Source organism: Chrysemys picta, chromosome 5, assembly GCF_011386835.1.
Source record: "Chrysemys picta bellii isolate R12L10 chromosome 5, ASM1138683v2, whole genome shotgun sequence".
Taxonomy (NCBI): domain Eukaryota; kingdom Metazoa; phylum Chordata; order Testudines; family Emydidae; genus Chrysemys; species Chrysemys picta.
The window spans coordinates 41,977,583-42,004,468 of NC_088795.1; the positions used below are offsets into that span (position 1 = coordinate 41,977,583).

Sequence of the window (26,886 nt, forward strand, 5' to 3'; positions counted from 1 at the left end):
TTTGGGAGCAGCCTTAGCTTCTGGAAAGTCTTGATTTGAGTCCTTGATCGTTACATTGCATTGCATTTTAATTTCCCCGGTATAGGTGTATATATAATTTTAAAAAGATCAAGAAGAAATAGGAATCTGCAGCTATTTGGCTTGGGGAATTTAAGCTCCATTGCCTTTACCACTGGATCTTGTAAATTTTTCTCTCTGCCTTATTAGTATTTTATTATCTTTATTGTGATAGCACCTAGGGACTGTATCTGGGATCAGGGTCCCATAGTGTTAGGCATTGTACAAACAATAGTGGTCCCTGCCCTGAAGATGTTACAATTTAGATAATGAGGAGGGAGGTAGAAAAGAGAGATAACATACAAGCAGAATAACAATGTAATTATATGCAAGTGACATGTTTGTTCCACAATGTATGTTGTTTATTTGATTTTTAAAGTTTTGGGTGGGGTTTTTTAGTAGGGAAGTAGTGAAACTGAAAGATAAAGGGAAAGGGGACTTGGAAGGGAGGGAAAGAAGGAGAGGGCCATGGAGTACTGTCAGAGTCAAACCCACGTCTGAGAGACCAATGGTTTAAGATTTTATTTCCTTCCAAGGCCCTGAGGGACAAGGGCAACCTTTTACCCTCCTCCTGCATTCACCACAAGTGAATTATTGATTAGACTTCATATGTCTGATATTTCCATTCTTTTCTGCAGATAGTGAAGACATACCCTTAGTAAAGATTCCTTTATTACTAGATGTGCATAGGTATGTTATTGGGAACCCACCAAGGGAAATAAGAACAGAACTTCTAGAGACGAGGTTCTTAAACTATTGTCCATAGAGCACTTGCTGATGGCCCAAAGTGAACTGGCTCTCCTCTTTTTTTCTAGCTAACTTGTATTAAAAATACCTCAAATAGTTTCCTAATATTTTTCCATATAAGCAATAATTATGATTGATGTTATTCAATTGTAAATGGGACTGGGAGGCCTGGCAGTTATGAATGCGCAAGAGGAGGTCTCCATGAGACAATTAGTCTATTAAAATTCAGTCCACACCATGAACAAGCTTGAGAATGCCTATAAGGCCTAGAATTTAAAATGCCTACATTGCTTGCCTCTGAGCTCACAATACAGCTGGCACACAAATATTCAAAAAAAGAAGAACAGGAGGACTTGTGGCACCTTAGAGACTAACAAATTTATTAGAGCATAAGCTTTATGCTCTAATAAATTTGTTAGTCTCTAAGGTGCCACAAGTCCTCCTGTTCTTCTTTTTGCGGATACAGACTAACACGGCTGCTACTCTGAAATATTCAAAAGGGTATTGGCCAGTAAGCTTTTTGTAAAAGTCTCTCTCTGTAGTAGCCAATGCTGCTTTTAAACACAAAATAGTTACCCAGGCCTAAAAAACTAACGGTCTATATATGTATTTACAGAGAAAATAGTAAGTGTATTATTGGATGTAAGTGATTTACTCCCTCTCTCTTTTCTGTTCTGCTTTTGTCTTGCCTCTTCTTTCTTTCATTTCACATTGCTCTTGGCTCTTTGCCCACTTCTTTCTCATCATCCCACTAGTGTTGTTGTATCTGTAACGTTTTTCAAAAACATGTACACACTTTGGTCCCTCAACTTGATCCCCTTGCCAGTTGCTCTTGGAACTGCATTTCCACATGTTTTGTAGAAACAGGACACATCTGCCACACAACAAAGCATGGAGGAGGGCATCCAGTCTTTTAGTTCCCAAATCACTTTATCCAAATATGGTGTAATGAAATTGGGACTAAAAATCAATTGTAGTGTAATTGCCCAGGAAACACACCCACCAACGTGTGCATTCTGAGTGAAATAAGATTGCTGCTGCTTCAGGGGAATGTTAGAACAATTTACTAGTCACAAATAATGACAGATTAACTTGTATCCACACCCGTCCTTCACCTTTTTATCACAGGTTGCCATGCTTCTCAGCTGATCCGTTACACCTGTGCAAATGTGGAGGTAAAACACTCCTATTCTAATCTGATAGCATTTTTACACCCATTCTGCAGAGCTGTAGATGAATACTTGAGGTGCAAGTCCGTAGAGAAAAAGGCCCATGGCAACTTCAGCTAGTGCTGAATCAGCAACAGTTTATTCCTTGAATGAGGCGCACTGTTGTCACTCCATAATACCTCTGTCCAGGCTTTGCACAGGCTATGCAGTCATTTCTATATGGAGTTGAAGGTTTTGGGTAGGAGCTAAGTAAAATTGCTATATGGTCAGGAACCCAATTATTTAAGAGCTTGCCTCTCTCCCACTATGGGTATTATTGCCTCACTCTTACTCTCAGTCAACCTTAAACTTTCACAATGGTGGGTTGTTTTTTTTTTAAGTAGTCAGCTGTTCACTAGCAACTGGGACCATCATCTCAGTTCACAAAAGCCACCAAACAATTATCTATCACCACTCATCTGGATCTGAGTTGAATAAGCAATATAAAAAAGAATGCTTCTGTACCCTGTTACCAATCCCTTAAAACTTCTAAGGCTAGATTCTGATCTCATTTACAAGTATTAATAAGTAACTCTTTGACTTCAGCATAGTTATTTCTCACTTATGCAGACCAAGATCTGCCTTTTTTCCCCTTCTCTACTAACTACTACTCAACCTTGCCACTAATACCCTAAAAGCTACACAGTAATTGTGTTTGTGTAGCATCAAGATAGGCTGTTACTGTAGGTATCTTGTTTTCTTGTGCATAATAGAATTCAATAATAGTTTTAAGTCCCAAAACTGGTTTATTTTCTATTTGAATGATATTCTATCTTGTTTGATTTGTAGGACTCTGGAATTCACACCAAAAAGATGTTTCTCAACTCCCAGTGGAAAAAATACTCCCCCCCCCCCCCGCCCGCCCCCGAAACAGTGGTATTTAAAATATGTATAAATTATACTTGAGACTTAGGTACCTAGGTGCTTTGGAAAATCCCAACATGACTTATCTGCATCGTTAAGCATCTAACTACCTTTAAAAATCTGGCCCTAAAATTATTTTTCATCTCTTGTTAGCCATGACATGCTCATTAGCTGTACACTGGATAAAGAAAGACCATTCAGACATAGCCACCTGATTTAAAAGGGTCTTGGACATGTTGCTCATGTAATAGCTTACGGACAATACAAAGATAATCCCTAGTGATTTTAGGACAACCTGGCTCCCTTTTTAAGAATTTTAACAAAATAATTCTTTAAAAATACCTAAGCAGAACAGGTCAATGTAAGTGCTTTTCTTTATTATGCTATAGATACAGTCTTTTCCTGACACCCTTGTGAACTTCCTTGTTATTTCTGGTGTCTTCTCTCATTATTCCGTTGGCCAGATCTGTGCATACATGGTGTATTTTTTATGGTTGTAGAATAATATTCTCTGCCATATTTGCTTAGTTTACTATTTTATGTTATTTCTTAGTTATTCCAGTCATATGCATTTTTGAATATGGATTATATAATTAGAATGAAAGAACTGCTAGGAATAGATCTATGGTCCATCTAGTTCAAGATCCTGCTTCTGGCTCTAGCCCTTGTCATTTGCTTCAAAGGAAGACACAAACTCGCCCTACTATAATTTTATATCAGGGTAAAGACATTTTTTCTTAAATCTAATTTGTAATCAGTTTATTTCATAGACCTTTGGATTGATAACCTTGTAATTTCATCATAGCTGGATAAATGAAAAGGCTATTCTTATTTTCACAAGAATACTTCTCTAGTATAGCGCACTGGAGATGTCCAAAGCACTCTGTACAAACCATAACTAATTATTCTATTGTATAATATATCCTAAGGCAACAAATTGCACTGGTTAATTATAATGGGTGTGAACAAGGGCAGTATATTTTTTGTAACCGTTTAAGTTTGTTACCTTTTACTTTAAAGTACCCTCTTTCTTGTGTTATGGAAAAATTATTTTTAGAACATATGAAAGCGTAACGGATACAGAAAATTGTGGTGAATCACAAACAAGTGAGAGGGAAAGACTTAATGAGGGAGGTATGGTGAGACTGTCACAAGATAGTTGAGTGGTAGACTTTCAAAATGAGTCCGAGCAAGGGATAAATATATAAACCGTTAACTTATTACCAAACAGAAAAAAATATAAAAAAGGTGGTACAGTTTCCCCAAAGTTCAAACATCCAGACCTGCTAAGCTCCTGCTGTTTTATGAAGAGTGACTCTGAAAATGACACAAGTTTACTTGTAAATTTAGCTGATTTGATAGTACTGTAGATTGAAAGACTTCCATAATACCACACAGGCCTAGCACCCAGTTCTCGTCCCTGGCAATGGAGTCTGATACATCAGAGGCAAGGCATTCAGGATTTAGGAAACTTGCTGGGCCACATGGAGGGAGCTGGAAAGATGTCCTCCCTTTATACCCAGGCCTGGAGAATTCCTGTATTGGGTACTAGAGAGAAAAGAATCTTGTTAATTCAGTTACAAAACAAAACATAAATCAGAGTTTAAAGAACTGAAGGGACCACCAGATCACCTAGTTAGACCTCCTATATACCACAGGCCACCACCACTACCTAGCACCTTCACACTAAAGTCAAAAACCAAAATTAGATCACGTATTACAGCCCACAAGACACTAGATTATTATAGGTCATTGGCAGAGAATAGGAGGCACTGAGGTGCACCAGTGCCCAAGGCCACTGCAATGAGAGGGAAATGATTACGTGACATACCAAATAATCTTGGCAAGTGACCCACACCCAAGTGCTGCAAAGGATGGCAAAAACCTTTATGGTCACTGCCAATATGACCTGGGGGAAAATCCATTCCCAACATCTGGTGATCAGTTAAACCCTGAGCATGTGAGCAAGAATTAGCCAGCCAAGCACCTGAGAGAGAATGCTTGGTGTCACCTCAGAGCCCTGCGCCATCTGTATTCAATGGTCCATCTTCAGCTATGGCCCACCTTGATGCTTCTGAGAAAGGAAGTTTAAAAAAATCCCCTCAAACCCAGAAGTCAGAGGGCAAAAAATCCCTTCCTATGAAGTTTTTAGGAATAAGACAAAGTGGAAGCCAGGGCTGCCAAGGGCCCTTACCATCCCAAACAATCTCACCATACAGTCATACTCACATTTGTCCAGTTCTCTCTCAAAACTAATTGTTTGTCTCCTTAACTCCTGTTTGGAGGCTGTCTCAGAACCTCACTCCTATAAATCTCCTAATTTCCAGACTGAATTTGTTCAAGACCCGTTTATATCCATTTGTCCTTTGCCAGCATTGTCCTTTATCTTAAATAGCTCTTCACCTTCTGTGATATTTACCCCCTAGTGTACATATAGAGAGCATAAGAATGGTCGTACTGGGTCAGATCAAAGGTTGATCTAGCCCAGTATCCCATTTTCCAATAGGGCCAATGCCAGGTGCTTCAGAGGGAATCCATTCCCAGCTTCTGGCAAACAGAGGCTAGGGTCACCATCCCTGCCCATCCTGGCTAATAGTCATTGGTGGAGCTACCCTCCATGAACTTAAACTAAGTTCTTTTTTTAACCCTGTTGTAGTCTTGGCCTTCACAACATCCTGTGGCAAAAAGGATCACAGGTTGACTCTGTGTTGTGTGAAGAAATACTTCCTTTTGTTTGAAACCTGCTGCCTATTAATTTCATTTGTTCTTGTGTTATAAGGAGAAAACACTTCCTTATGTCTCCACACCAGTCATGGTTTTGTAAACCTCTGTCATGTCCCTCCCCTTAGTCATCTGTCTTCTAAGATTACTAAAACTCAGACTTTTCCATCTCTCCTCATATGGAAGCTATTCCATACCCCTAGTCATTTTTGTTGCCCCTTTCTGTACCCTTTCCAATTCCAAGATATCTTTTGAGATTGACAGGGAGGACACCAGATTTGCACACAGTATTCCAGATGTGAGCATACCATGGATTTATATAGCAGCATTATGATATTTTCTGTCTTATTATCTATCCCTTTCCTAATGATTCCCAACATTGTTAGTTTTTTTGACTGCTGCTGCACATTGAGTGGATGTTGTCAGAGAAATATCCATGACGACTCCAAGATCTCTTTCTTGATTGGTAACAGCTAATTTAGACCCCATCATTTTGTATGTATAGGTAGGATTATGTTTTCCCTTGTGCATTACTTTGCATTTATCAACATTGAATTTCATCTGCTATTTTGTTGTCCAGTCACCAAGTTTTGGGAGATCTCTTTGTACCTCTTTGCAGTCTGCTTTGGGTGCAACTATCTTGTGTATGTATCCTTTGCAAGTTTTGTCAGCTCACTGTTTACTCCTTTCCAGATCATAACCTCTCTCAGCCTTCTTTTTGCTACACTAAACAAGCTAAGCTATTCGCCTCTCTTAAAATAGGCCCTTCATTCCCCCCAATTATCCTTGAATTAGCTCTCCTCTGCACCTGGTCCAGTTTAAATTCATCTTTCTTGAACATGGATGACCAGAACTGTACACAGTATTCCACATGAGGTCTTACCAGTTGTGATGGGTTCTTCCCCATGCACCCCAAGGGGCCACCTGGAACTGAGGTACAGCTGAGCCCTCAGGCCTTGTCTACACTACGAGAGTAGTTCGATTTTACTTGCATCGAATTTTTGGAATCGATATTGCAAAGTCGAACGTGTGTGTCCACACTAAGGACAGTAATTCGACTTTGTGCGTCCACACTAACGGCGAAAGCGTCGACATTCGAAGCGGTGCACTGTGGTCAGCTATCCCACAGTTCCCGCAGTCCCCTCTGCCCATTGGAATTCTGGGTGTAGCCGGCAATGCCTTCTGGGTAACAAAATGAGTCGAGGGTGCTTTTGGGAAACTGTCGTCATCCGTCCATCACTCCCGCCCTCCCTCCCTGAAAGCGCCGGCGGGAAATCAGTTCGCGCCCTTTTCCAGTCATTGACAGCACGGACGCCACTGTACTCCGAGCATGGAGCCCGCTGCGACCATCGCTGCAGTTGTGGCCGCTCTCAACGCCTCGCAGCTTATCATGAAGGTTTCCCTGAGGCAGATGCAGAAAAGTCAGGCGAGGAGGCTACGGCACCGCGGAGATGTCCTGAAGTCTGAGAGTAGCACAGACCTGTCAGAAAGCATGGGACCCAGCGCCGAGGACATCACAGCGGCAATGGGTCATGTTGATGCCGTGGAACGGCGATTCTGGGCACGGGAAACAAGCACTGAGTGGTGGGACCGCATAGTGCTGCAGGTCTGGGATGAATCCCAGTGGCTGCGAAACTTTCGCATGCGGAAGGGAACTTTCCTGGAACTTTGTGAGTTGCTGTCCCCTGCCCTGAAGCGCAGTGACACCCGCTTGCGAGCTGCACTGAGTGTACAGAAGCGAGTGGCCATAGCCCTCTGGAAGCTTGCAAAGCCAGACAGCTACCGGTCAGTCGCGAACCAGTTTGGGGTGGGCAAATCTACCGTGGGGGTTGTTGTGATGCAAGTAGCGAAGGCAATCGTTGATGTACTGCTGCCAAAGGTAGTGACCCTGGGAAACGTGGAGGCGATCATAGATGGCTTCGCAGCGATGGGATTCCCAAACTGCGGTGGGGCCATAGATGGAACTCACATCCCTATCCTGGCACCGGACCACCAGGCCACCCAGTACATTAACCGAAAGGGATACTTTTCCATGGTGCTGCAAGTACTGGTGGACCACAGGGGACGTTTTACCAACATCTACGTGGGATGGCCGGGCAAGGTTCATGACGCTCGTGTTTTCAGGAACTCTGGTCTGTTTAGACGGCTGCAACAAGGTATTTACTTCCCGGACCACAAAATAACTGTTGGGGATGTGGAGATGCCTATAGTCATCCTCGGGGACCCAGCCTACCCGCTAATGCCCTGGCTCATGAAGCCCTATACTGGCGCCCTGGACACTGAAAAAGAACTCTTCAACTACCGGCTAAGCATGTGCAGAATGGTGGTGGAGTGTGCTTTTGGCCGTCTCAAGGGGAGATGGAGAAGCTTACTGACTCGCTGTGATCTCAGCGAAACCAATATCCCCATTGTTATAGCAGCTTGCTGTGTGCTCCACAATCTCTGTGAGAGCAAGGGGGAGACCTTTATGGCGGGGTGGGAGGTTGAGGAAAATAGCCTGGCTGCTGATTACTCACAGCCAGACAGCCGGGCGATTAGAAGAGACCAGTGGGAAGCGCTGTGCATCCGGGAGGCTTTGAAAGCAAAGTTCCTGAGTGAGCAGGGTAACCTGTGACTTTAAAGTTTGTGTACTGAGAAGCTAAACCTGCCCCCGTTTCTTTACCCAGTTAATGTTGACTATCCTATCCAGTTACATACCCCCTTCACCCCCCTTCCAACACACGTGTCAAAATAAAAATAGTTCTACTTTGTTAAAGCACACCGTTTTCTTTAATACTGTTTTCGTGGGAATTTTTTAAAACTGGGACGCAGACTGTGGTGCGAAGTGGGTGTAGTGTTGTGACGCGAATGCAGCTTCTAAACTCAAGGATTGACAGGCTCCGCTGCGGTGGGATGCTTGTTTTAGGAGGGGTGACAGGCTCCGTTGATCGGGACTGTGTGTATGGGGGGGGGGTCTATGTGACTTTGTGGCAGGGGGAGGACGGTTACAGATCCCATGCTGTGTGGCTCTGTGATCCTGCCTAAGGACCAGCGCTTAAGATCTGTAACTGCCCTCCCCTGCCACAAAATCACAGAGCAACCCCCACCCCCGCCCAACATAACATGAAAACAACCTCCCAGACTAACCGGGGTAACTAGACACTGCATCACTGCACTGTGTATGTGCCCTGCTGCTGTGCCTGCCCCCGACTATGTACCCTGCCAAAGGTGACTGTCCTGTCAAATTACCAACCCCCTTTCCCCTCCTCCTCCAAAAGAACATGATTGAAACAATAGTTAACAGAAACGAATTTTTTATTATCAACTACACATGGAACTGGGAGGTGAAACTTGGACGTGGGCTTGTGTCAGGCGGGAAGGAAAGAACTTTTCAAATTTTGGGAAATGAGAGCCTTCTGCTACTAGAGCTCTCTGCAGGGGTGGAGTGAGACTTAGCAGAGACTCTGCCGCCTCTCCTTCTTTGCACTTTGGGTGAGGTGGGTATGGGACTTGGTGGCGGGGGAGGGCGGTTACAGATGGACTGCAGCGGGGCTCTGTCCTCCTGCCTCCGTTCCTGCAGAACATCCACAAGGCGCCGGAGCGTGTCCGTTTGCTCCCTCAGTAGTCCAAGCAGCGTTTGAGTCGCCTGCTGGTCTTCCTGCCGCCACCTCTCCTCCCGATCCATGTTGGCTTGGTGCATTCGGGTCAAGTTCTCCCGCCACTGGGTCTGCTGTGCTGCCTGGGCTTGGGAACAGGCCATAAGCTCAGAGAACATGTCCTCCCATGTCCTCTTCTTCCTACGCCTAATCCGCGCTAGCCTCTGGGAGTGTGATTCCAGGCTAGGTTGTGAGACAGTTGCAGATGGGGCTGTGGAAATGGGAAAAAGGGAGTGAATTCCTCAGAAAGATAAATGTAGTTGTGAACAAAGAACATAGTCTTTCTCTGTGAACAAGACCATGCACAGCACCTATCACATGCACACTCAGCACAAGGTCGAATTCTCGGCCTTTGCATTCAGTGCCTGGGGTCTTGCACAGCACATTTGAGAAGCGGGGCAGCACAACGGAATTTCTGTTGCAGGCAGACATGGTAAGCCGTAGACTTGTGGCAGTTTAAAACTTTTATATTACCACTGGCCTCATTTCACATTTAAAGCAATGTCAGTCCCTGCTGCCAGCAATCCGGCAAGCGGGAACTCTGCCCCTGTCCCACCCCCTTGCGGCTGTCCCCGGGAACGATCCCTTTCGGCTGCCCCTCTCCCGCCTCCACCGCGTGGCTGCAAACCAGCGGTTACAGTTCTGTAAAGGAACGGGAAAGCAGTCCCAACACTAACATTCCCCTACCTAATTAAAAGCAGGTCACCATGGCCGACATCACCCTGATGAGGATCTCCGAGAGCGACAAAGAGAGAATGCTCCGGGAAAGCCTCCAAAGACCAGGGCCGTATGCCGCCCTGCTGTGCAGAGCAATGATCCCCGAGTACTTGATAATCTCGTGGCGCGGCAACGTGTCGTACTTCGGAGGACCCAATAAGGCCGCTCTCCCCAGGAACCTCATGCAACGGCTTTCAAATTACCTCCAGGAGAGCTTCATCGAGATGTCCCAGGAGGATTACTGCTCTATCCCTGGACATATTGACCGCATTTTACTGTAGCTGCAGTAGCAGGGAATAAACAGTAGAGCGGCTTGTGCAGGACAATCACTGAAAACCGGACATTGCTAGATTTCTTTTCAAAACTTGCACTGCCCATGACTAAACCGTTAAGCGCCTAGGGCACAGTAATCATGAACAACCCATTCTTTTAATTGTTAATATTCCTGTTTTGTTAAAAATAAATGTTTAGATGTTTACAACACTTACTGGCTGATCCTTCACCAGATTCTGTGTCCGGGGTAACGGCTGGGGACGCTTCGTAGGGGATCTCTGTAAGGGTGATGAAGAGATCCTGGCTGTCGGGGAAATCAGCGTTGTGAGAGCTGCCGACTGCCTCGCCCTCCTCATCTCCTTCCTCATCTTCCCCGTCCCTTAACATGTCCGAGGAACCGGCCGTGGACAGTATCCCATCCTCAGAGTCCACGGTCACTGGTGGGGTAGTGGTGGCGGCCGCACCGAGGATGGAATGCAGTGCCTCGTAGAAACGGGATGTCTGGGGATGGGATCCGGAGCGTCCGTTTGCCTCTTTGGTCTTCTGGTAGCCTTGTCTCAGCTTCTTGATTTTCACGCGGCACTGCATTGCATCCCGGCTGTATCCTCTCTCTGCCATGTCTTTAGAGATCTTCTCGTAGATCTTTGCATTCCTTCTTTTGGATCGCAGCTCGGAAAGCACGGACTCATCGCCCCACACAGCGATGAGATCCAAGACTTCACGATCAGTCCATGCTGGGGCCCTCTTTCTATTCACAGACTGCACGGCCATCACTGCTGGAGAGCTCTGCATCGTTGCCAGTGCTGCTGTGCTCGCCACGATGTCCAGACAGGAAAAGGAATTCCAATTCAAATTTTCCCGGGGCTTTTCCTGTGTGGCTGGTCAGAGCATCCGAGCTCGCACTGCTGTCCAGAGCGTCAGAGTGGTGCACTGTGGGATAGCTCCCGGAGCTATTAGCGTCGATTTCCATCCACACCTAGCCTAATTCGACATGGCCATGTCGAATTTAGCGCTACTCCCCTCGTCGGGGAGGAGTACAGAAGTCGAATTAAAGAGACCTCTATGTCGAACTAAATAGCATCGCAGTGTGGACGGGTGCAGGGTTAATTCGATGTAACGGCGCTAACTTCGACATAAACGCCTAGTGTAGACCAGGCCTCAGTCTCACCAATCTGGGATCCCTCTTGCACTGTGATGTGACCAGCTGCATAGCTCTCCAAACTTGCCCTCACACCAACATCCACAGACAGGAACCACACCCAGCTGTGTTCATGAATGCTCTGGCCAGCCACTCATGCACCCACACTAGAGAGGATGCAGCCAAAATACTCCCAGCTCAAGACCTCAGGAGCTGCACCATCCTAGCCTAGTCAAAACCTGTCCAGTATGAATTTGTTGACTAGTCTGCCACTTCTACAAAGGAAGGTGGATGTGCACCAACTCTTCATCATGAGATTTATCCCCTTTGCACTTCAAAACACAGTTTTTTAGGTAAAGTATAAAATAGCTTTTAAGTGATAGCTAACAGATCAAAGTAGATTACCATACAAAATAAAACAAAACCACAATCTAAGCTTAGTGTACTGTTTAGTATTGGAATCAAGCATACACAGGCAGGCTTTCTTCTTTCCTGCTTGGGACCAGCACTTCCCCCTCAGTTCAGTCTTTTTCCTCCAGTACTTTCAGGTGTGGGGTTGTAGAGAGAGCGAAGTCCAATCACCTTGTCATTTCTCCCCCACACACCTTTTATATCTTCTTCCAACTTGCTGGAAAAGTCTTTTGCTGTGATCTGGGTCAAACAGTTCCCATTGTGTAGTGCTATCTCCGAGGGGTTTCTATTGTACACAGTTTCTGGGGTAATCCTTGAGCTTGTGTGTATTTCCTTAATATGTTTTGGCCTTTTTATTGTTGTATCTGAAAGGCTAACTGTGGGTGTTGCCAGAGTAAGCACATTTGATATACAGATACCTAGTCAATATTCATAACTTCAGATACAAAACATACATGCACACAAATAGGATAATCATATTCAGCAAATCATAACTTTTCCAATGACATCTTACATGACCCACCTTATACAAAAGGCATCATAATTATGCCATAATCATATCCTAATATCACTATGCTGACTATGGGGTGTAGTGTCAGACCAGTGTCTTGTACAATGGCATTAATACTTTATCACTGGAAATGCTTCTCCTGCATCCTAGGATTGCAGTTGCCTTTTTCACAGCTGTATTTCATTGGTGGCTCACAGTCATCCTGTGCTCAATCCATACAGCCAGCATGAAATAAAATAAAAAAAAAGCAAAGAAGATACAATAAAAATTAGAAGGTTATAGGATGAATTAAAATATTAAAAACAAGGAATTTACCTCCTTGAATGCTGCTACTCAAAAGTGGTCCAGCAGTGTGTGAAAAGGGAACGGATGACTTACTGCTATGACATCTGAAAATGAGAGGGTTTGATTACTACCACTTATGCCAGAAGTGGACAAACTACGGCCCGCGGGACCCCCCTACCTGGCTGGCTAGCCCCTGGCCCCTTCCCCGCTGTTCTCCCTCCCCTAGGGTTACCATCCGTCCGTATTTCCCCGGACATGTCCGGCTTTTGCGTCTCTAAATAGCCGTCCGGGAGGAATTGGTAACAAGGTTAAAATGTCCGGGGGTGGGGGGGCGGTTCTCCCTCGCCTCCCTCCCTCCCTTCCATGCAGAGTGTGGCTGCTGATTGGGCGGCTAGGCCGATTGACACTCCCATTGGCCTCCAGCAGCCAGAGCCCTCCCCTGCTCCCCCCTCCCTCTCTCTGTAGTCCTGTGTAACACACAAGCCGACCCACCGGGGAGTGTGTTTTGCAAACACGTGGAGCCAGAATGGTAAGGGGAGTCGGGGGGGGGGGGGGGAAAGTGTTGGATGGGTCCCCAGCCTCCACCTGCCATCCCCCCCTCCGTGGGTCCCCCCTCCCTGTCTGCCTCTCCCTTGTCTGCGTGTACTGCCAGAGCCAGCAGCAACTGCTGTCTGCTGCCCCCGGGTCCTAGTGCCCCCATCCACTAATGGGAAGACAGGCTGCCCTTACCCTGCCCTTCCACCCTAGCCCTGAGCCTCTCCAACACCCCAAACCCCCCAGCCCCAGCCCTCATCCCCACACACCATAATCCTCTGCTCCATCCCTGAGCCCCCTCCTGCATCATGAACCCCTCATCCCCAGACCCACAGCCCTCACCCCTGCATCCCCTATCCCCAAACTCCCTCCCAATCCCCCTCTCCCCTTCCCACACACCCCCTCCTGCCCTCAAACTTCCTCCCAAAGCCTGCACCCCCTCCCTTTGCACCGCCTCCCACCCCCAAACTCCATCCCAGAGCCTGCACCCCTCACCCCCTCCTGCACACCCACCCCCTGCCCCAGCCCGGAGCCTGCACCCAGCACCCAAACTCTCTCCCAGAGCCTGCACCCTGCACCCCTCCTGCACCCTAATCCCCAGCCCAGGACCTGCACCCCAGACCTCCTCCCCCCCACCCAACCCCCCTCCCAGAGCCTTAGGCAGGTGGGGTGGGGGGTTCTGGGCACCACCAAAATTTCTACAACCCTGCCACCCATGCGAGTGGATAAGGGTCAGGGCAGTCAGGGGACAGGTAGGGTCCTGGGGGGGGCAGTTAGGGTAGGGGGTTCTCAGCAGGGGGCAAGAAGCAGGGGGGGTTGGGGTTCTGAGGGGAGCAGTCAGGGGGTGGGGCGGGGCTCCCCCCCGTGTCCTCTTTTTTGTTTGTGGAAATATGGTAACCCTCCCCTCCCCTGCAGCCTCAGCTCATGCCAGCCACCAGGGCTCCAGGCAGTGTGGTAGAGGGCAGGGGAGTTTGGGGTGGTGGTCAAGGGGTGGACATGGCTTGGGGCAGTCAGAGGGCAGGGAACAGGAGTGGCTGAATGGGGGCAGGGATCCTGGGGGGCAGTCAAGAAGGAGGGGGGAGGTTGTATGAGGAAGGTGTCCCAGGGGGCTGTCAGGGGACAGGAAGCAGGGGGGTTTGGATGCGGTAGGAGTCCCAGGGGACTGTCAGGGGGTGAGAAGCGGGGGGGGGGTTGAATAGGGGTTAGGAGCCGGGCCATGCCTGGCTGTTCGGCGAGGCACAGCCTCCCCTAACCGGCCTGCCATTCAATTTTGGAAACCTGATGTAGCCCTCAGGCAAAAAAAGTTTGCCCCTTCCCCCAAGCTATGGAACTAACCAAAAATGCAAACAGGTGAAAATAGATAGTGAATCCCAGATCCTATGCACCTGCTCCAGGATGCCAGGCATTATGGAATATATTCAGCAATCCAGATGAATGACAATGCTTGTAGGGAATGCTGTTTGTGGATGCAGTGCTCTTCGTTCTCCAACAGGTTGCCTAGTTGCAGCAGCAGCAGTCACACTCATGCAAGAGGAGTATGTACAATTCTCTAGAGAAAGTTTGTTTCCTTGGGGCTACCAAGGGCCCACCTACTCTGACAAAAATATCAGGTTGGGGAGTCGTTATTTGGTTTTGTCCCATTTATCTGGGACTAATTTTATATGGATAGTACAATGCTATATTGTGCTATGGTCTTGATTTTTGGTCTCTGTTTCAATTTCAGAAGGCTTGGTCTATACTAGAAAAATTAGCTGTTACTGATAACAGGTCTCACTTCAAGCTGGCCCTAACTAGAGTTTCTTGAAGGTGCAAAACACAGCTTGTCCTGATCCATGCTTGCAATTAATCCATATGCAAATTAACAGGTGCTGAAACTTGTTGACATCATGCAAGAGGTAATTTTCCTAGTTAGGGGAGACTAAAAGGTGTGTCTGTTTCATGAAAGCCAGGCACATGTTTCAGGAAGGAGAAAACTGCTCTTTTTTTGGGTCCAACAAATGATCCTTCTAGGATTTAACATATGAATTAGTAGCTGAGATGGTGAGGGAAATTTCATATCCACAAGCACATTCAAGATCCATCCCTCACCTGCAGAACAAACTTAATTTAAATAGTAAAATTATGTAATTTGCCAAATGTTATTGCTCACAGATTTATATATTTAAACAGACTGGAGTAAATTCAGCCCTGGTGCAAGTGGGTCAAACTTCAGTGGAGTTGGAAAGTAATACACATGTTCATGCAGGTGACCCAACTTTGTGCCCCAAGCTTATTGTCTTGGGAGGCCAGAACCAGGCGCATGGCAGAGAGAACAGATTGCAGATTTCTCAAGCAATCTTATCTGGCTGTCATGTGGATCAGCATTTAGCATTGTGTATGGAGGAACATTTAGCATTCCTCAACCTCCAAGTGGGTGTGTGGGCAGTGAAGACAAGTGGAGAAAGTTGGGAGAATTTAATTAAACCCTCCTCCTCTTCAAAGTTTAAATGCTGAAATAAAGTGTTGCTCAGAATACTTTGACATCTGAGGTCACCTTTTCCAATGGGACTTATGACTGCTATTATAGCTCAAAGTTTTGTTTCGTGACTTGGAGGCATTTTTAAATGACTTTTGGGCAAGCTTGGCAAAATTCCACCAGCTGTTCATGAATTACTGAAAAAAAATCCATGGAAGATTTTGTCCAGAGTTGTCTTTTTCCATGGGTTCCCTGAGAAAAAGTGTGTACCATATACTATTACTGCCTCTGAATTTCCCTAGTACAAGAACCTGGACCCAGATTTCTTAGGCCTGGTCTACACTGGGGGATCGACCTAAGATACACAATTTCAGCCGTGGTGGAGTATAGGAGTCAATGGCAGAGCGATTGGGGATTGATTTATCACATCTACACTAGATGTGATAATCGATCCCCGATAGATTGGGATCAGCAGGTAGTGATCAAAGTCTATATAGACTCTCACATTCAGTAGAGAAAATGATCTTCTGTGGAGAATACCAGTTGTATCCATCCTGACAATGGATGCAAGTTTTATAATCTATAGTACTCAAGTTTTTCAACTCCCACCTTTTCATTTTAAAATATCCTGTCTATAGATATTCTTCCTGAGAATTCACTTCTTGGCTTCTCTCCACTGTCTGAGAGAAGTATTCCATTTTCCTGCTAAATGGAACAGTGCTATTTGCAACCCAGAACATGTCGATGTTGCTTGGTTGATTCTACCACTTGGTAGTAACTGGGTCTTAATTCTGAGATGTCATGTATTACAGTATGATCAGTAGTAAGGACAAGTTTTGAACCATCTTTGCCAATTTAGGGGACTGTTCTACCTCTAAAGAGCCACTTTGATGATTGAGTAGGCCTGGTTTTTCCTCATGCACAGAAGGGCTTCTTGTATCCTACATGTAGGATCACTGGTTCTGGGCTCAAAGTCTCACTCTTGAAGTTAGCTAAAAAGACAAGCTACCAGCCTGGAATGCTGAACTTCAGTCAAAGCCAGACCATTCAACCAATAAAAAGTTAATTGGGAGTCTTAGTTCTCACTTTTATAGCAATTTCTAGTTATATGGCCTATGTTTTTAATTGGTATTTTTAAAATAAATTATAACAGAAAACAGAATTATTGATAATGGAAGTATTTTTTACATTAGCAGTATGTCAGAATACAGTAGAGTCAGAGAAATATCAGGTACACATACTGTTCTAGACAATCAATTTTTAACCCATTTGTTTCATCTTTCATCCAATAGTTTAGTTGTTAACTTTCTTAATATGTGTAAAGTTGACTGACTATTTTTAGTTCATGTCAACCTCATTTCCACAGTTGAAAGTTGTTCCTGAAGCCATAAAGATAGGTGTCACTACAGTCATAAGGATTCCAAACAACTATTTCTTTGATTAATTTCTAAGTATTGGAATACTTCCCTAACACACATTGTGACCTCTATGAGGCAGATGCGGTCTTTGTGCTATTTGTATATACAGAGTCTAGTACAATGAGATCCAGACTCCAAATTTGGATTCTTAAGTGCTACTGCAATAGAAACAATGATAAATAGGAATCTTGCACCAAGGACTAGAGGACAATTTTTATGAGGTTAGGCTTTATTTATATTGTAGTACCCTCAACCAGGTTAAGGTCCCACTTTGCTCAGCACTGAGCAGGCATAGTAAATGAAAGTCCCTGCCCCAAACAGCTTACTATTTAAATGACAAGATTTTACAGGTGGGTGAAACAAATAAGCAGGCAGCAATTGTTAACCCATCCTAATAGGATACTTTAGCACAGATTAGCTGTCTGTGCAATTCTGAGCCAGTCAATAACAGCAGTCACAACTCACCATGCGCCTAGCTATTAGGAAATTGGACAAGGAAATGAAGCAACAAATCTCTCCAGAAGCGTGGAAGACTATAACACTAATTACTATAAGCAGGACAAGTTCCCCCTCGCAGAAAGGATACTGAAGGAAATTTATTGTTTGATATTGCCACATGCCAGTTTTAAAAAATGAAACCAATCCAAAACTCAGAACAAAATACAGGAGGGAATGCTATAGTAAGGGGAACCATCTCTTGGGAATATTTCCAAACTGAAAGATATTTGCTACAGTGTTAGAAATCTGGAATATTAAAAATTATATATTATATACACACACTTATCCTCTCACTAACCTTCTACATTCTCCTATCTTTTCATTTCTTCTACATGAAGTCCATTTTCTCAGTGTCTTCCATGGAACTTTATTCACTAAACCAGAAACATCATCATCCCAACAGGTCTACATAATATCTTGTCTTTTATACAAGATTTAATAGTGTATTCAGTAGTGGTATAGCTGTATTGGTCCCAGTATATTAGAGAGAAAATGTGGATGAGGCAATATCTTTTATTGGACCAAATTCTGTTGGTGAGAGAGAAGCTTGAGTTTACACAGAGCTCCTCTCTTACTAAGAGAAGTTGGTCTAATAAAAGATATTGCCTCACCCACCTGGTCTGTTTAATTTTGTACTTTGAGCGTTCAGAGTTTATTAAACAATATTTTTGGCATTTCTCTTCTGTCTCTTGTAGGTTCACTGAGTATCATTTAAAGCTGTCCATCCCACTATGTTAGCATAATTATTTTGCATTAATGTCACATTTTTATAGGAGTGTGTTTGCGTTCCTCTGAATGATCTTTGAATCTTAGAATTGTAGGGTTAGAAAGAATCCTTGTGGTCATCTAGTCTAACCCTCTGCCAAGATGCAGGATGTGTTGTGTTTAAATCATCCAAGACAGATGGCTATCCAGTCTCCTTTTGAAAGCCTCCTGTGGAGGAAGGGGGGGGGGGGGGGGGGAGAAGAGGGAAAACAAACACACAAACAAACACTTTCACAACTTCTGGAGGCAATCTGTTTCCATTCTCCTACTGCTCTTAGATTAAATAGCAGGAAAAAACTTCCTAAATCTAAGCCTGCTAGGCTGTACCCATTGCCTCATGTGATGCCATCTGTGGCAAAAGAGAACAACCTTTCCTCCATCTTTTTTTATGGCAGCCTTTCAAGTATTTGAAGTTCCCTATTATATTCCCCCCTTAATCTCCTCTTTCCTGAATTAAGAATACTCAGTTCCTTTAGCCTTTGCTCATATGGCTTGTATTCCATCCATTTGCATCCTTGTATCTTCCACATTACCTCCACCGTTTTATCTATTTTTATGCTCTCCCACCTTAAACTTTTTGCTATAGCGACAGCCCCCAGCTGCGAATGGCTGCATGGGGGAACTATTAGCTTGTTCAAATTTGTATGAGGTGTAAAGAAAGGGTGTCAACCAATGTTTGGAAGCTAGGAACTTCACTCGAGAATTGAGCAGAGGGATGGATGCCTGGATAGGCTGAGCCCACTATTTCTGTAGCCCTCTTAGCCACTGTCACTCAAGGAGCAAAGGATCATGTGCAAGTGATAAACTGAATCTCTTCTGGCTAATGCAAAGCCATTATGTCTTGCTAAGATATTAGAGTCATTCATTAAAACAAATCCAAATATCTAACATGAATTAAAACCAAATATACTTTAAATCTTTCATGCTATTTATTAGGAACAGATTCCCTTCTGTTCTTCACTTATAATAGCTTCTGGAATCCTACTGTATATATAATTTTAAAAAGCTATGTAGATGAAAGGGGATTTTCTCTTGACACTTTATAGTCCTGTCTTTCAGTGTAGAGCTGTTTTGCCTTAGACATGTCTAAATGATAGCCTCAGATATTTTCAAATACATTTTTCTTTGCAACTTATCAGTAAAATGTGAAGTTTGACACATTAGTCACACAGGAATTACTGTGACGAAAAGAGTAGAGATCAATTGCACTACATGTATTCTGAGAAACTTGGGAAAAGGCACCATCTAGTACGCTCTCTGTAGTATTGAAAGAAACATCTTGTGGCTAGTTACTTTCCTCCCAGTTCTGCCAAAGCTACATTGAAGTTGTGAAGAAATAATAAATAAATAAAGTGATGGTGCAGATGGGTAAATACCTTATGTTTAAAAACATTTATGCATACCAGTTAATTTTTAACAACATTTAAAATCAAATTTACTGCACAGCTGGGGTTGGCTTGGGTTATGGGGGATTGCAAGTATCGGTTACATTCAAGGTTCATACATATCACATAACCAGCATAGATTCAGATTGGGGTGTGGGAGTTTTTAAAGCATCAGTGGATGTATGCACTCAGGTATGCCACCCATGGAATGTATTAAGACTCCAAGTAGGTATTGGTGTAGAGAATAAGTACATGGGTGGGGTGCGTTCCTTGGTTCGTCAGGGAAGGAAGTGGGTTATTTCCCTGGTCAGCGTTCTCGGTTACTCGACCTGGTACTGGCAGTGTCCTGTGATGTGTTCTGTGTAGATGTCTCTGGGTAGTGCTCACCTGGCCTAAAGTTAGGCAGTTGAGTTGAGAATTCTGATGCTTAAAATATCACTTTAGCAACAGTATTTTATTGTATAATACCACCAGGAGGCAAAATCTGCTGCTTGGATAAGCAAGTGTGACTCCTGTCATTGACATCTGTTTATACCAATTGTGAATTTGATGAAGGGAATGAAAAACAAGATATGACTTTCTAGTCAAGGACATGGATCCTGAACCGATTCTCAATAAATAAGATTTTAAAAATATTCTAGATTGTATTTAATAAAAAGCCAATATATTCTTATTTTGAGATGATCCATACCATCTGCCTGACTTCCACTAGTGGGACAGTCTGGAATATAGTCCCCTACCTTGATGCACATGAAAATGGAGAAATATGCTTACTCTTCCTCGCCCCCCTAGGTTTGAATGAGATACCAAATATATTCAGTTAACTTGCTTCTTTATAGCTGACCAGTATTCCTGGTCCAAATAAATGGACCTGTGTAACTACTGCTAGGATAAAGCAACAGAGGGTCCTGTGGCACCTTTAAGACTAACAGAAGTATTGGAGCATAAGCTTTTGTGGGTAAGAACCTCACTTCTTCAGATGCAAGTCATGCTAGGATGTATGCAGAAAGGGGTTACTTTTGGACACACATTACAGAAAACTTTAAAATGGTAACAAACAGTTGTCAATGCAAAACTAGTGCTAAATTAATTTTTAAATAAAAAATGCAACATTTTTTAAATGTTAAGAAGTCTATGCAGGTTCTTATGTGACTGAGTCACTGTAGTATCTGAGTGCCTTCCAGAAATGCACAAAGGACTAAGTGATGTAACCGGCTACTTGCACCTACGAGTGTCCCAAAAAACAAATAGCAAAACACATACAATACCAACAAAAGCACTTATCAGAGTATTTATATAGCCCTCTATCAACCAAGCAACACTTAGCTCTATCTATGGTCTTTCACCTCCCATTTCAGAAGCACACCAGTCTTATGCTTTAGTAGTCCATAACACTGTCCTCCAACTCCCTCAGCTCTCCTCCCCCAAATTCATATAAGGGCCAGTCATCTCCCTACTGGCCCACAGATAAGAATTAATTACTATTTGATAAATCAAAAGTGAACATTCAAAAGGAATGTTCAGTGTACATTCTCACTACAGTAATGGGAAGGGTTCTCCTTTCGCTGTAGTTAATCCATTTCCCAAGAGGCGGTAGCTAGGTCAACAGAAGACTTTTTCCATCAATCTAGCACTGTCTACACTTCCCTGCTCACTCAAGACCCTGCAGACACCTTTTGACTCCCTGCATGCTCTTTCTTCCAGCCCTTTGTCAGCTGGGCCCACTCAGTAGTTAAACCTGGAATCACCCAATTCTCTCAGATGAGGCCCATTCTGTAATCAGGGCTGGCTTAGTCAGGGGCTCTCTATCATCATCATCTCAGAACTCTGGATGATCTAAGTGTTGATCTCTATCTATAGAAAAGCAATACAGCCTGTGTGCCTGGGAGATCATTCTCATGGAAATACCCAGATGGTTTGTACTGATTGACAAACTCACAAGAAGACTTAGTAACTAAGGTACAGTACAAAACTTTCCCTGGAGTAAATGAATTGACATTAGTGCAATTTATACAGCTGAACAGAGAGCAAGTATTTTATAATTCTGTTTATATAGGGCCTGATCCTTCTTCCACAGGTTCAATGGCCAAATAGCAACTGATTTCCATGGCAGCCGCTTTAGACTCTGTCCTGGAAATGGACTTATTTTTCTGTGTTTCTACTATTATTTATTTTTGCAGATCTTCATAATCTCCCACATATCAGTACTGTTGTGCAGTAGGTAATTGGCAGACCAAGCAACAAAGTACACATATGTGGAATACTTTGGCACCTCACCAGCCCTTTGGTCATCAGATAATGATACTTTCCTCCCTCACCACACCACAAAGTACTTGGACTTCGACACATGTAGTGTTTCTATGATTATCATTGCTATTAATTAATTTGTCCTCATGAGAGCTATTCCTAGTATTTCAAGGAATGAGAAGCTTCCTAGAGACTTAAAAAAAATATGAACATACTAAGAGACTTGCAAGCTTACATGTGGAAAACATCTGTGATTTATTGAGATCTAGTCAATTATATTTTTACCCTTTGTGTTTTAATTATTTCATTTCAGCTCTGGATGCTACAACTACTGAGGTTAAGACAGGACAGTGGAATCCCTCCTCTCTGCAGATTCTTCCCACAGTGACTAACACTAGTGAATGTATTGCATAACACATCAAGCGTTATGCAATACATTCACTCTATTATGAAATACCATGTGGGTTAATTAAGCCCCAATGGAGAAGAAATGCTGGGGGGGAAACCCAACAAATGGAGACAATATCATCTCAAGGACCAGAGGGGACTATTCTGATAATATGTATTTCTCAGAACATGTCATGACTTGCATCTAGATCAGTAATACTCAGACTTCAGCTTGTGAGCCACAAGTGGCTTTTTGATGCATCTATATCATACACTGGGAAAAAAAAAAAAAAAAAAAAAACTACACACCACTGGGTGATTTAATTATTAACCAGTCTAAGTTATTACTCAGTATGTTTTTACTATGTCATTAACCAATTAAGTTGTCAACTTGCTCCAATATACATTATATAAAAAAATTATAAATATTTCCCCCGTCATACTGTTTAAATATGAATACTAAATGAATCAATGCATTCACACAACTGTAGCTCTTTTGGGTAATGTTGATCACTAATTTGGCTCCTGAACTACCGAGGTCTGACTATCACGGATCTAGATATTGAAGTTCTGCAACATGCAAACTGTAGGGAAAGTGTTTGCTGTGGTAACTGACAGGTTAACATGCACTACAGTGACAGGTAGAAGGTCTAGCGCAAGCTGATTACTACTTCTCATTATTATGGGTACTGTACAATCATTCAGTAAAAGAATGCCCAAGAGGATTTCACCATCTTTAGCAAAATGATCATGCCAACTGCCTGGGATGGGAGTTCCCTAGTCAGGTGACAGTACGGACTTTATCTGCAAATTCAGAGACTGGAGGCATGTTTGAGAGCACAGAATTAACCAACCCAGAAAATGAGGAGCACCAGTTCACTAGAGTGAAAAGAGAATAGGAGTACTTGTGGCACCTTAGAGACTAACAAGTTTTAGTGTCCTTTTTCCTTTGTAGTGTGAAAAAGTACTTCCAGGGGATAGATGCATACCTGAAAAAAACATGCAATACAGCCTGTGCGTTTGGGAGATCAGTCACATTGACAGACTCCATAGAAGGAGTGTCCAGTACAAAAAACCTTTTCCCCAGAGTAGTTGAATTAGCATTACTGAAGGAGATTTCAGGTGGCCCCAACAGGGTCTCAAGCCCATGGAGTCCCTGAAGGAGAATGCCCAGTGGCAATCCAGGACCTACAGCTCACCAGGATGGAAGTGAAGAAATAACAATTATTTCATAATAGCTATGCAGTTAACTTCAGCCTCAGTGCTGGCAAGAGAATCCAAGTAGAATTAAGAAGTTTTCAAATATGCGACAAACTCATAAGGAAATTTAGATATAAAAATACCAGCTTTTTGGAAGTACTAACTGAAATCAGTGACTCTTTAATATGGCATAAAAAATGAGATGAAGTGGCATTTTAACAGCTGTTGCTACTATTTATTCTCCTTGTGTGCTGTGACAATATTGGCAGGTCATTTTACTGGATTTGTAACAGTATATTTATGTAAGTCTACTATTTATTCATTCTTGTATGTCATCATCAGTATTTATTACTTATAAATAAAATATTTAATACAAAATGGCAACCTCCAACAGTAGTTATTTGTATTAAATACCTATATAACCAAAAAGAAAAAACCCACCCCCATCCCAACCCCATCTCTGTAATTGTTCATCCTTAAAACTCCAATTCCAGAAAGTACTTAAGCATATGAGACCCAACTCACTGAAGTTCATGCTTCAAGCCGGGAACACACTTAAATACACTGATGAATCTCACCTTCACAGGGCTTCCATATGAAAAAAATACTAACTGTATAATAATTAGTCTTTCCACTGTAAGAGACCACATGCATCTCTATCCCTTCCCCCACCCCCCCCTTCTACCCTTTACTAGATTATTTTTGCCCACTAGTTGTGGATGTTTGGTGTAGAAGATGGTGATGTTAGAAGAGGCTAGTTTGGTGTTCTCTCCCCACCAATCAAGTGTGCATGCCCCGCCAAAAAAAACCACACCAATTAAACTCATTGTAACCAGCTTGTCTATACCCCCCACAAAATTAGGTTAGCCTGCATTCACACACCCCAACCTAAAATCAGTCACGATTCCATGTGTCCAGCCCTTCTCCACAATATATTTATAAGCAATCATCCCCCACTTAAGTGTGTGTGCACACATGCATTCCCAGCAGATTTGTATGTCCTCTCCTTCCCTGCAGAGGACTCCTTTGTATGTGCCCAGTCTAGACTAAATTCATTCTTGCAGGGTAAAATGTGCCAGACAACATATCTCCTGATAGATGGTTCAAGTGCACCCTCCCCCCACTTCCCTCAATCAAGCTTGTGTGTGCCTAGCTACTCCTATCCCCTCCCCCACAACTGAGACTGCATGCATCCATGCAGTAATCAGGCTTGTGTTTACCCCCAACCACCATCACTCACATTTTCATCCACTCCCCACACTTCCCCCAGATTAGATTTGCGTACACTCCCCTGCACCAACCTTGCTTGCTTGCCCTTCCCCTCTCAAACAAATGAGATTTACATAAGCACAGCCATCTCCCCTCCCCATCAATCAGTTTGGCATGCAACCGTGTTTCATATACCACATGCCGCGTATTAACCAGGGGTGGCTCCAGACACCAGCATGCCAAGCCCATGCCTGGGGCGGCAAGCCGTGGGGGGGGCAGCCTGACAGTTGCTGTGAGGGCAGTGTCACATTATTGATTTGAACTGGGACCATATAGAACATTGTTGCAACCAAAGTCCTGTAGTGGCATCAAATCTTGTATAAAGGGGGTCAAATGAGGTGTCTAAGACAAGGTTATGGTCAGCTGGTTATGATTATGCTGTCTATATGTGTGTATCAATTTTGTAGTTGAAGTTATGAATATTGGCTCTATACGGTCTGTATTTCAAAGAATGCTATGCTTCTGGGAGACATCCCAGACAAGTTGGTGTTAATGGGCCATCAAGCAGGCTAGGCAGAGCTAAGGATCATCAGCTATACAATCGACCCATTGAGAGAAGGCAAATACGCCTTGTAACTCAGCAATGTAGGCAGGGACTGGCCCATGTGATTCCAGATTCCATTTTGCTGTAATTTTCCACAGTAAGGACAAAGGTGTTCTTACACCTGGAAAAGATTATAAAAGGCTGATGTCTCATCTCCATTTTGTCTTCAGTCCTGCTCCTTACCTCTGAAGGGACTTTGCTACAAACAGAAGCTCTGAACAAAGGACTGAGGACCAATCCCAGTTGGGGATGTACTCTAGAGACCTGATTTTAAACCTGCAGTTTATTTCATCACTGCTACAAGCCTGAACCAAGAACTTTGCTAGTACTGTATGTAATTGATTCCATTTAACCAATTCTAGCTTTCATCCATAACTTTTTCCTTTTATTCCTTATTCTAAAGGATTGGCAACAGCATGATTTGTGGGCAAGATCTGATTTGTATATTAACCTGGGTCTGGGGCTTGGTCCTTTTGGGATCAAGAGAACCTTTTTTCCTTTTACTGAGGTATTGGTTTTCATAACCATTTGTCCACATAACAAGTGGCACGGGTGGTGATACTGGGAAACTGGAGTGTCTAAGGGAATTGCTTGTGTGACTGGTGGTTAGCCAGTAGGTTGAGACCACAGTCCTCTTTGGCTGGCTGGTTTGGTTTGCCTTAGAGGTGGAAAAACCCCAGCCTTGGGCTGTAACTGCCCTGCTTTAAAACAGTTTCTCCTGAATTGGCATTCTCAGTTAGGTCCCGCCAGAACAGCATCATTATAGGCAGCAGTCAGGCAGCCTTCCGTGCATACCTGCAGGAGGTCCACCAGTCCCACAGCTTTGGCAGACCTCCTGCAGGCTCACTGCCAAATCCACATTACCAGCAGACCTGTCACAGACACACCATGCTGGGGGGGTGACAAAATACATAGAGCCGTCCCTGACCACCTCACTACACCCTTGGGACACCACCCCTTACCAGGAATTAGAGACCAGCTCCTTAGGTGGGACAGTGCAGTCCAACAGTCTGAAGGAGCCCAGGCCCTTGAGCAGGGTAGAGCAAATGAACAAGCAGTCCAAGATTTACCACAGTGACTCCAGCAGGGAAACTCAGGCTTCTGAACTTAAGGGCTGCTACCCCAAGGCAGGGTTGGCAGCAGGGCATGGGGGACCCAAGCCCATCCTACTCCACCAGGTCCCAGCCCAGGACCCCAACCATGCTAGTGTTCCACCACTGGCTCAGCAGGGAGCCAACCAAAACACACTGACCAGCATTCAGGTAGTCACAGAACTCAACTATAGTCAGCTGTCCCTGGACTACTTCCTACTCTCCTACTACCATATAAGGTACCTGCAATTCAGGATCAGCCTCTAGCTTCTCAAGGTATATAGCAAGCAGCAATCCCAGCAACTCTTTTCCTGGGTGAGTCTCATCCTCAGGCAGGACACAGTGTAGCTTCAGGCTCAAGAGCAGTCTGCGGACACCTGTTCCCTTCCCTGGCTCAGGCTGAATTATGCTACAGGCTCCGCCTTTTATACTTAGCTTCCTGCAGGAGGAGTGAGCCAGCCTGGCTCCGCCCACCAGGGATCAGAGAGTGGTCCCTCCCTCTCCAGCTCAGTGGGATGCTACTCCA

General features: G+C 44.1%; 2 long non-coding RNA genes across 4 annotated transcripts in view; one reads left to right on the forward strand and one right to left on the reverse strand.

Moving 5' to 3' along the window:
• Nucleotides 1–26,886, forward strand: part of LOC122173457 (uncharacterized) — a 59,001-nt gene that overhangs the window by 23,584 nt on the left and 8,531 nt on the right. Inside the window, exon 3 of one of the 2 annotated variants that reach the window (XR_010601322.1) lies at nucleotides 22,183–23,819. The exons of the other annotated variant lie outside the window; for it this stretch is intronic. This is a non-coding gene — a long non-coding RNA (uncharacterized LOC122173457). Of the gene's footprint in view, nucleotides 1–22,182; nucleotides 23,820–26,886 lie in introns of those variants that run through there. 2 annotated transcript variants of the gene reach the window in all.
• LOC135983612 (uncharacterized) lies at nucleotides 1,814–26,746 on the reverse strand. 2 transcript variants are annotated; one of them, XR_010601325.1, is made up of 3 exons: nucleotides 26,604–26,746; nucleotides 12,598–12,671; nucleotides 1,814–4,424 (listed from the first exon to the last, which is right to left on the reverse strand). It is a non-coding gene; the product is annotated as an uncharacterized LOC135983612 (long non-coding RNA). The 2 variants fall into 2 exon arrangements; XR_010601324.1 differs by lacking the exon at nucleotides 1,814–4,424 and adding an exon at nucleotides 4,864–4,950.